This window comes from Rhipicephalus microplus, unplaced genomic scaffold (genome assembly GCF_043290135.1).
Source record: "Rhipicephalus microplus isolate Deutch F79 unplaced genomic scaffold, USDA_Rmic scaffold_16, whole genome shotgun sequence".
NCBI lineage: Eukaryota > Metazoa > Arthropoda > Arachnida > Ixodida > Ixodidae > Rhipicephalus > Rhipicephalus microplus.
In genome coordinates, this window is record NW_027464589.1 from 14207400 (window position 1) to 14219017 (window position 11618).

The window sequence follows — 11618 nt, forward strand, 5'->3', positions numbered from 1 at the left end:
TTATTCATTATCTCTTTAAATAGCAGATAGTGAAATTTCTAGAGACCACTACCACACGGTGTCCCTCATAATCATAGAGGAGTGCTGGGAGGCAAACATTTCTTGTTTTCTTCTTTCTTTTCAAGGATTGTACGCCACGCACTTCACCCCCCCCCCTTTTTTTTGGCACGAACACACAGCAGTCACATCTGCTTGATGTAATTGATAATGCGAGACAGCGGCATTGTCATAAGCGAGTTGTTTTGCCTAATAGAGCATATAAACATTGGTTGTTCCATCTCATTATCATTATTGATATGTCGTTGAAACCATTATCGATGTAACGGTGAGTTACACACGTTGTTATGAGCTTGCGGGAATTTGCGGATTATTGTGATTCCTCTGATGTGAAAATTATTGTCCTATCATCAAACATTTCAGGGTCATCAGGTTGCGCGTACAACAACAAATAAAACAACAAATGCCTTGAAATAACAGAGCTTGTGCACTATCTCTTTTTTTATATCTTGGTAAGGAAGCTTTTTTCTGTTTTGTTCTTTTCACAATTAAAAAGTGGTCGGAAATGCAGGCAAAAAATTGCGTATATGCTTTGCACAAGTAATTGCGTGAGTTTATCTTGTCAGTCAAACAGCGCGCACATATAATTTCGTGGTGTACTTATAATGTTTTGGCATGTGAAAGTTAACTACGACAGCCTCACCATTTCTACGAACTGTCTCATTCTCAAGTCCGCAGGTTATTGTACTGCATTGGAGGTGTAGCGTATACAGGGAGCTTGTACCGCAACCGCAAAGCAAGGTTTTAATATTGTTTCAACAAGAGACTCCTCAAGCGTGGGCCTCTTCGCGACACCAGAACATAGCCGCGCGCCGCCTCGCGATAAACTTTCTCCGACGTGGTCACGTGATGTACTTACGCGACGCTAGCGGCGCCTCCATGACACGGCCCATGCAAGGTCGCGCATTCCTGGCGCTCGCCAGGCAACATGGACGCTTGTCACGGCCGAACGTCGCAGTCGAGGACTCCTTAGCAACGACCATGTTGAATGGCGATTTCTGACCTCAAGACGTGTATTCGTTGTCCTATTCTCATCAGCTAACCCGTGGTTGCGTGAAGTTGGACAATATGCCAACAGAAGTTTGCAGAAGGTGTCGTTCACTTCCCTGCTTCGAGTCACCATTGTGTCGGAGCCTTCCCGCCAAGCTGACCAGCGAACAAGTTTTGTGGGTTTCGCTATCAGGTAATAAGTACTATCTTACGGCTCTCGTGAATTTTCCTCTCTTTCGACCTCTTCGACTGCCGACAAAATGCTCATGCCTTGAATGTTTACGCTGCTTCGAAGTCGCATAGAGGCTTACTCGAAAGCGGCTTTTCTTTGGGGGAAAGGGGGCGCAGCTTTGGCGTGCTTGCGAAATTTGTGTAATGGTGTCGCGTGCACCTGACCGTCAAGTAGATTACCAGGAGTTTAGTGGTGTGGGCTTGATAAATTCTGTCACGTGTCATGTTACAGTACGCATTGCGTTATAGTTGACGAAAATTCCTCTACTTCCCGGGTGAGTGACCGACAAAACGGCGAATCCCATCCTCTTTGTTGCAGTTGCGTTATCAGGCGACACGAATGAAGGTCAGTTGGCGTGTTCCGTGTAGATAAACAAACCACTTTGATTAGCAGGAGTGTGACAGCTGGGCTGTATCTCATTGCAATAATTCACTTATAAATATTAGCGTGGCATAATCTGCTCGCAGCGTTTATTTTACCATTCGCAGGTCTTGTGCCGGCAGTAGTTGCTTAAGTTACGTCCAGCTTGTTGCCCTTTTGGCTCTCGCTATTTTCGCAGTGTCCGTTAATGATTTTCTCGTCTCATTTGGGCGCAAGTGGCCTATGCTGCGGCGCATCGCGGCTCTCGCTCTTTGGCTATCAGAAAAAATGTATTAAAAAGAACAAAACGAAAACAAAATACAGAATAGATGAATATGTTCATCCTCGGTGTTCATCCTCGCTGTGAATAAGTTCGTCCTCGCTGTTCATCCCTCGGTGTTGCTCCTGATTGGAGCAACACCGAGGGATGAACAGCGCGTTAGCACGGGCGCTTCCCAAGCTCATAGGGCGAAAAGGGGCGAAGAAGCTGCCTTCGCTGTAACGATTTCGCAAGAGTGTCGGCACATTAACTCCGAGCGGTATAGTCCCTGTTGCCGGGGCTATATCTACCTCCGTCAATGTCTGCACCTTGCACCCGCAAGTGTTTTGAAGAAAAGCAGCTCACTCAGTTTCTGAAAAAAGGGGTTCAAAGTTCATTTAGCGGCTGCCACCTTTAACTGCAGCTCTATGAAAGACTGTGAAGATCTCTGAGATATGCCGATGACAATGCTCTGAATGTTTGCAGTGATATCGCTAGCCCTAGTTGGTATAACGTAGTATGACTGTTGCTGTTAAACATATTGTAATACTATGTTTTAAAAATATTTTGCCTTTATCTCGACACTCATGCAGCATTAGAGAAAGGTGACAAGCGGAAGACCTAATAGAATTCAAACATGGAGCTCAAATAACCTTGCAATTTTTATTCAAACGCTTAGGTACTTAGCATTAGTCGCATGCCACTAATAAATGACTTCATTTGGTGCTGTCACTTTGAGTTGATGCCAGCGGTGCTTGTTGGAATTGGTATACTTAAATTTGACCAGACCACTTTGCTGTAGGTGCAACTTCAGTAAATTTCGGAAGCACCAGCTGGACAGCGAAGTGAGTGCAATACGTGTTCCTAATACTGTGCAAGTGTTAGTGAAATTCAGCACTTCGCATACTTTTTATAGATGGCACAGAATATATACTGTGAAATCCCAAGTGAGTGTTTATGCTTTCTTTGGAGGATTTCATATATGCGGCCGCTTGTCTTCTCTAACTATTTTCACTAATTTATGCTGTTTATGCGCCAAACTAAAACAGTTAAGGCATGTGTATGTAGCTTATGAAGAACAATGCTGCACTACCCCTCCCCCCTCTCTATCTCCAAAGAACGAAATGCCGCTGCCATACTTGCTTTTTTTGTTTGAATGCCGAAGTTTTTGCTGTGTACTGCAGGTAGCAAACAGAAGTACCCTGACAAACTGTGCAGTGCTGACCACATGGTGAGCCAAGCATCCCATAAAAGGCGCTTATTCAGCACCTGTGGCTAACTCAGATGTAATGTACAAAGTTTCATTTAATGAAGGAGAGTGTTGTTTTCAGCTAGTCATGTCGAAGTGAAAGTATTGAAAAATAAGTAATGGTATACAGAGTGACATCAGGATGTATGCTACCTACCAACTTCACATTATTCATGCCAAAGTGTTAATAATGTGCAACCTTTATTTGAGGGAGAAGAGCAATGGTTTCTAAGAATAAGCATAGTTGGAAATTGCTGCACAACCAGTCACTGTGCTTTTTCCGCTCATTATTATGTGGCTTTTATTCTTGTGTCCTCCCACTGACACGAAATTGTTTTACATAAACAACAGTAGAAAAGCTCTTGTTAGCTATAAGAAATTATTGTTATCATAATTTTTAGTTCTAATAAATCATGCTGTAGAAGAGTACTCCACCTATTTGTCACTATGGCGAGTGCATTTCTTCTGGAAACGCCACTTGGTTTCGCAAAGTGTTGCTTTTCTGTAGAATGGGTATTGGCAAGGGGAATTGCGCAAAAACTGTTAAACTTTATAGTTTCTTGCAGAAAGTATTGTTATCTTTCTTGTAAAGGCATGCATAGTTTGAAGAATAGTGACCCACTTTGAAATTTACAGCCTTATTATTGCAGTGTCTTGGGCTGTCTTTACTGTATGCGATTTGTTTGTGCCAAACATAAACCTAGTTTTTGACTATTCTTTATGGCCAACTGCTATTTTTTCTTTGTGTGCTTTCCAGCACACTTTCACTTATAATGCTAAACAACAGGCTTGAGTGATGTGCCTGATTGTTGTCTATGAATTTTATAGAATACCTAAAATGGACTCTTATACTTGGCACAATTATTGGCTACTGTGTGCACGTTCTATTTCTCTGGATATAAAAATAGAGAATGCAGCAGGTAGCAATAAATACTGTGTTCAGACGCTTGTATACAGTGCAAAACCTTGGTGGTGCCAAAATTTGTTGTGGGTGTACGGTGAAGCGACTCGTAGCTAGCAATACTGCATTGTTACAGCTAATTGCAAAACGGAGCACTTTTCAGATGCTCACATAGTTCGAGCAGATGTCGATCACGTTCAGTGTGGTACGACATAGCCACAAAGTTCATGCATCTGCATCCTACATACCGGGAACCCTTATGCGAAGCAACATGATGCTGTGATGGGGGCAGCTAAGTGAGAACTGGGTTTTCTCTGTCTGTCGGTATCATTAAACTGGTTTGCTAAATGCACTCGAGTAGATTCAGCAGGCACTTACAGCTACAGAGTCAGTAGTAACAGCACATTTCAATAGCAGAATTACTTAGCTGTGTATTGAATTTTCTGGAAACTCTATTATTTATTGACACCTTAACGTCACGGCTTGCTCGCTCATTTCTTGGTGGTGGGACATTACAAGAGATATACTTTCATATACCATGCAAAATTATTCAATTTTTTATATTTTATATTAACTTTATGCTTTTCAAATGCTTCTTCTTCAACTAAAGCTTAACTTCTGCTGGATTGTCTCATGGGTTAAAAAAAGAAGCCAGGCCAGGGAAAGGAAAAAGGTGCTCTATTATAACATAAGCGAGAATCGCTGTGGTTCAATCTATTGCTGAACATTTTTAAAAGGTACCGAACATTTTTAAAAGGTACATGCCTGACCTTCTCTTCGCTAGCAAAGTGGTGTTATTTTGCACTGACTGACGGTTGGTTCTCTCTGCAATAAGAAAAATAGTGTTTTGGCCTTAAAATCACGCCGTGTTTACTGTGTCGTTGTGAGGCATGCTGCATATCTGTTTATCTCACCTATACATTGCACAGTACTTCCTCACCATGCCGATGTAGCACAGCGGCACATCAACGAGGCCTTGTTTAGTTGATGGCTGCATGTTGATTGCACAATCACAGACGCCATGCTTGGTTGCCACGTGAACTAATTCATTATGGCAACGTTGCGTACCCCTCTTCACAATGAGAACGATGGAGAAACCGAGTGAGAAACTTAAAACAGCTAAAATGTGTGTTTTATTGGCTGTGACTTCACCATCTCATCATGTGAACACAAAATCTGTGGCAATGTGCTCACATTTTAAAATTTTGCAGTTATCAGAAATTTCAGACAGTGGGGTTGTTTAGTAGCTTTTTACATTTCAATTATGAATGATCAATTTATGCACTGCATGCTTTGTTGATTTATATTTCGTAATGCTCATCTGTGAAATAATCTGAAGCTTCTCTCAATATTTATGCGTTCTTTACACGAAATATTGTGTATGTTCAATATGCACCATAAACAGCAAAAGTTTGTGGGACACGATATGTTCGATGAAGCTAAATTCTCACTTTGTCTAAGAGTGTAGTTTTGAAAGAGATATTCCATACTGCACTTCGCATTCTCACCTATGCAGTCACCAGTTTAATTACAAGTGTTAAGTACCGACGTAGAGGAAATTCGCATTTGTTGTGGATTCAACATCTACCAAGCCTTTCCTGTTGATAGTACTTTAATGGACTTTTCATGGCACTAGAGGCACCTCCTTTCTCCGCTTTTGCAGCTACATTGCTTTGCTGCTTTAATTACGTAATACCTATAAAACCAGCGCATCTAAAATGGTGTTTTGTGTGTACTTGCATCATTAAGTGTTTAATATTGTACTAGTCATGGAGGTTTTTTTGGTCTTCTGGCATTTAGTTTTTGGCAACTTAACTGCTGTTTTCAGAGCAATCAGTAGATATGAATGTTGACTCTGCTCAGCTTTGGTTCATAAAGAAAAGTTGAACTGTTTCCTAGGTGCATGGCCTGCGCCACAGCATTCTAGGTTACCAGAAATAAATTCTAGGCCAAGTAATATGTGGCTCCTTGCTAGTTGCGTGTGTTCCTTTTACCTAGAGCTTTTTCACAGTCCTAAAATTTATCTTACCTTGCTTATAGCTATGCTACCATGTGAACAACCCCCGATCTGAGTGGATTTGATCTTTAGGGCAGCAGTTGCACTTTTGAAGCAGGCAAAAATGCTACAGGCCTTAGTGCTTTTGAATTGACATTCACATTCAGAGCCCCATTACTATTGTTACATCAAATGAACACAGTGGTAATTCTAGATTATATACATATTTCGAATAGGAGAGGTGAGCTGCTTAGTAGGTTGGTATTCATGTTAAAAAGGCAGGGCATGCAAACATGGACTTGGGAACGTAGTCGAGACACCGACAACACCAATCGGAAAAGTTGACATTGAGCTACAAACGAAACAAGGCAAGGGGAGATACCGATCACGACAGCATGCCTTTTGGTCTATGTGAGAGACAACTGCTCAGAATTTGACTTCTTCGTTAAGTTCTTCAATGGTTTGTTCCCACATGCATTACCACACGTCGCTATGCCAAGCCTCAACCATTAGATGCATTTTTTCATTTCTGTGCTTGTACGAAACTGCAGGATTCGAAATTTGGCATGTATTTACGTTGTGATATAAAGATAGATTCAATGATGGGCCTCTGGTTAACTGTCTTATATGTTTTGTCAGTCTGCCTTCTCATTGTTAGTTAGTATTTGAAGTGCCCTCACTCACCTGCGGCCATGTTTGCAAGCCCAGTCTTTTCAGTATGTATGCATATAATGCGTGAGGAAAATAGGTCATTGAGTGAGTAATAGGAAGTTAAATTTGTGTCTAGTGTAAAATGTTGTTCTGTTTTCCTTTGTTAGACTTCTTGCTTAACAATGACTTGGTATTATTTTGGAGCCTCCTAATCAGGTATGAGATATACATACATAAAGCATTAGCTGTTGGCATGCTTTCAAGACTGCTACCTCATGAGGCCGAGAAAGTCGAGTTGTGTTACAAGGGGCATGCTAGAAAAAGTGAATTGTTTCGAATGTTTTTGTTTTGTTTTTTCGGCTGACAGTCTACAAAAACTGGCTCAAAGGTGGACGGAAGACAGTACAAATGGGCACACGTAAGCCATCGGCCTGCCTCAGAAACTGTGACTGAACATTAACCTGTAAGTATTCGCGAGTTCATGGTCTTGTCATGTTAATCTGTGAAGTGGTTTCTTGACCATTTGCAATATTTTCCGAAACTGGTGCTTTGATGCCTCAATGTGGGAAGAAGTTGTTCCAGGACTATTTTTGGGGAAAAGCTTTCTAATAAAGCAGAGGCCTTTGAAACCATGTGCTCAGAAATCAAGTTATGGGAGAAAAATCACTGACATTTCATTGTTTCTTCATGCTTTTATCACAGTATTTGTTTCTTTGTCAGCAAAATTTCATGGCTATAATATCGATAAAATTTTTGTTTCAATTTATGCTAATGTTGGTCGTGAGGAAACATGGCAAAATGGTACTCGCCCATGACCCGCAGGTCGCAGGATTGAGCCCCGGCTTCAGCGGCTGAACTTTCTATGGAGGTAGAAATGTTGTAGGTGGTAGAAATGTTTGAAGTCCTCCCCTACGGCGTCTCTCATAATCATTAGGTGGTTTAGGAAGTTAAACCCCACATATCAATCAAATCAAACATGGCAAATTGCAGTGTTTTTTGTATAATTTTTACAAGAGTGATTCTTTTTTGTAGAATAAAATTACATTGTTTGTTTTAAGGCCATTTACCAAGAGTTAAAAATACTTCTGACTCTAAAAAGTGAAGACGCCTTCACACATTTTCACCCTGGGTTCTTTGGCTGATAAGACAACCATTAAAGCATAAGCGTAAAGAGTGAGCTATAAATTGAGAAGAAAGGCTTACTGTCCATATCTTAAAATTATATCGAACACTACATAACAGTTGTCTTATTATGGCAGAAGTTAAGATTATGATGTGGGGGGGATGGCTTGAATGAGGGTCAAATCATTAAAGAAAGTTTTTTTGAAGCCAATCAAGATTTTTTAAAATAAGGTTGTTTTGAATCTTTGAACGAAAATTGTTTGCTTAAGTCGTGGCAGTAACCTTGATACGGTTTGCTGCTCTTGTAAATCGATGTACTCTTGTCGAATTGCTCGTTTTTAGCATCATGGACATAGTGTTATGAAACTGTTGAGCAGCCAGACGCCTGCTAAATGTCTTGTCTTCTGCAGCTTAAGATTTGCACCCAGTATCCCTACAATAGAAGCATTTGTTAAGGTTGAAGATTTGTAACGAATGTGTTGAGCTGTATACCTGACAAAAAAGAAATCATTGAACGAATGTTAGAGCTTGTCATTTGACAACAAAGCTTTTCTTTACCGAGGCAAGAAACTGCATCAAGGTTGCTGCCACAACTTAGACAAATTGTCTTATTAAAATATTGGCTTGAGCAACACAATTAATTCAGCAATGACACTTATTCAAGCCCCCATTTTCATGCTAGCTCCTGCCGTATTGAGAGCTAAAACTGCCATGTAGTGTTATTGGATTTAAAAGAACTATATATGCAAGCCTTGCTTCTTAATTTATTGCTCACCATTTCCGTTGATGCATTACCCATTGTCTTCATCAGGCTAGTACCTCCACCTTGATGTTATGAATAAGGTGACGTGTACACATCCAGCACTCTGTAACGCGCAGTGACAGAGTGTTGGTTGGCTTGAGGCTACAGAAATGACAACGAAGTCCTGATGCTCTTATCTCACAGCTCCTCTTTCTCGCCCCAAAGGTGCCGTGATGATATGTGTCCTACCGCACGCAGGCCTTTGCAGTGGTCTACAGTATGCTTTGTCTTGTGTGAGATTTTATAATATAATGCAAAGTTCAAACCGCATAACTCTCCATGGTGTTAGTAGTTGCAGAAATTGTAACTGCCACACCATGGCACTAATTAAACGAAATTGTTTTGCTAGTCTATAAATTATTTTGCAGTTAAAATATAGTGTGTTTAACGTCCAGTTGCTGTCTACTATAGCAATAAGTCTTCGTAGCATCCTGCTGCTTGTTCTGCATGTGATCTGTTCTTGTCCCTGAAATACCGTCTGCTTTTGTGATTCATGAAAAATTGTTGTGAACAGAGGTGATGTATGTAGTAGATACCATAGTGGTTTAAACTCTGAACAGTGTTGCTGCTACAATACTTTTTTTTGTACTTCCTTTTTAGACATATAGAAAGGAGCCAAGTGGAGCTGCTCATGGGCCATGCACACAGTTTCATAAGGAGGCTTTCAGCACTTTTGACAATTATGTTACTGAATACATCTGGTAAAGTTGTGTTCAAAGAAGCGTGTAGTAGTGCATTTCATTGTTTATTTGGAATTCTGCAGCAGGTATGACTCATAGATCTGCAACATAACGCAGCACAGTGCATACACACCAACTACCCCCACATAAACTCTGGATTTGTGGCTTAAGTGTATATTGTTTACTCGGACCTTGCACAACAAATAACAAAATGACATGACAGCTTTGCAATCTATGCAGGTTGCATTCTCAGTATATGCTGGTAATAGGTTTACAAAGTTCAACCAGTCCTCTGGTCACATGTTTTCTTGTGAACACTTATAGATAGAAGGCCGGGGTTGTTGGAAGCTGATACATGGTAACAGATTGACCGCGACGTCAGAAGTTGTCTGTTTTCTCACCTTTGTGCGCGAGGTGGCATAGTGACATTGTTCAGGCTCCAGCTATGCCTTCTCAGCAGCGTTCAACAAGCTCTGTGTCAGAACCTGTTGCATGGAAAACTTAAGCAACAACCTCTTTACGTTCTTCAAGTTTCGGTGACCATTTTTCATTTGTTTTGCCCATGGAAGTTGCGTCGCAATTTTCGCTTTATACTTTACCGATTACCTCCCTCAAATCTTATGTGCTTTTTGATATACCTTGAAATATACATTCACGGACCGCACACCTGCGCGTGATCTGAGGAAGGTCTTCTACAAAGTACACTGTGGTATTGCAACGCCACTCCTATTGTCAAAATGGGCAGAAACAGTTCAAATGTTTAAAGACTGGAAAAAGGGGATGCTGCTATTGCCACCAGTGCAGCTTCTATGAAGAGTTTAGGTGCTGGGCAATAAGGCTATAGCATCTACATAAACAGTGCTTGAAAGTGGCTTGGAGACAGAGTGGGGGGGGGGGGGGGAGGACTTCGAATATTGGTTTATTTGTTGTCAACCATTGACTTCCAAGAACAATATGTTCAAGAGGATGTATACAGCTAAAGAACTAGTCAACCTTCACTGAATTGTTGGCAACATATGCTGCAACTACCATCTGCTTAGGTGGGAACAATCCTATGCAACTTTATTAATTGCAAGTTCAAGTAAATTGTTTGCACTCATTATTTCACACATAGTTTGAAACATCTTTGCATGTACAGATTGGCTCAATAAAAAGAAATCCGCAAAATGGAGAAAGGAAGGGCGTAATGTGAACTTAGCACGGGTAATATTTTGGCCTTGTTGGTGTAACATTTTCATGAAGTTCAGCATAGCACTTCAAATCACAAGGATGGGACAGGCTTGTGTATGTTCAGCCAGTTCATCTACGTCATTTCAGGGCCGCGATTAGCTCTATAACCATGTCATGTGCTCGTTGTGCCTTTGTTTCCTTCACACTCCATTCTTGCGTTCTTTGTGCCCATCCCTTGCGTGCGTCTGTTCGTGCATCCGCACGTCCATCTGTGAGTCCGTCCCTGCGTTTGTCCTAGCATCCACTCCTGCGTCCGTCCATGCATCCCTCCGTCTTTGCATCCATTCGTCTGTGCAGCCATCCATGCGTCCGTCCATGCATCTGTCTGTGTGTCTGTTCATCGATCTATTCAACACTCCAAGTACCACTATCTTGCATCTTGTCATCATATATTCCCCATATAAAAGCACCGCCACCCAGCAGACATTTCAAGGTTAATGATGTATGTAGTGGGTCATGCATAGCTCGGAAAACACATCGTCAGTGCTAAGCACAAGACTTTTGCGCCGGACGTTATCACTGCTTTTGCTGGCTAGGCCTACGCTCCTACCTAGTTTCAAATAACAGTTCTGACTGTCACAGTTCTTTATTACACTTGGTGGAGTTTGCTTGGTCTCCTCGCAATCCTGGAGTTGCGAAGCCGGACTCGACCTGCCGGTATGACCACTGCATCTGCCACAAGCCCTCAGCCTATGGCTCCCCAGGCCACCGTGTGCTCTGGTGTGGTCCGTCAGCGGGACCCTCCCATATTCATCGGAACGGACGATTACGACGTCGATGACTGGCTGGCTACCTATGAACTCGTGAGTGTCCTGAACAAATAGGATGAAGCCACGAGACTGGCCAATGTCGGCATTTACCTCAGTGGCATTGCCCACTTGTGGCTTCGGAACCATGAAACCGACGTTCCAACCTGGACAGAATTCAAAACAAAGTTCAGCGAAGTCTTCGGTCGTCCTGCTGTTCGTAAATTTTGTGCGAATCAGCGCCTTCAGTCAAGATCCTAACTGCCTGGTGAGAATTTCACCAGTAACATAGAAGACGTCATTGACTTGTGCAAACGTGTCGATGCGAACATGACAGAGGTGG

General features: G+C 41.8%; 1 long non-coding RNA gene across 1 annotated transcript; it reads left to right on the plus strand.

Moving 5' to 3' along the window:
• The first annotated feature begins 986 nt into the window (after nucleotides 1-986).
• LOC142784933 (uncharacterized) lies at nucleotides 987-9422 on the plus strand. The gene is made up of 3 exons (XR_012888759.1): nucleotides 987-1240; nucleotides 7063-7158; nucleotides 9220-9422. It is a non-coding gene; the product is annotated as an uncharacterized LOC142784933 (long non-coding RNA).
• Nucleotides 9423-11618: the final 2196 nt, after the last annotated feature.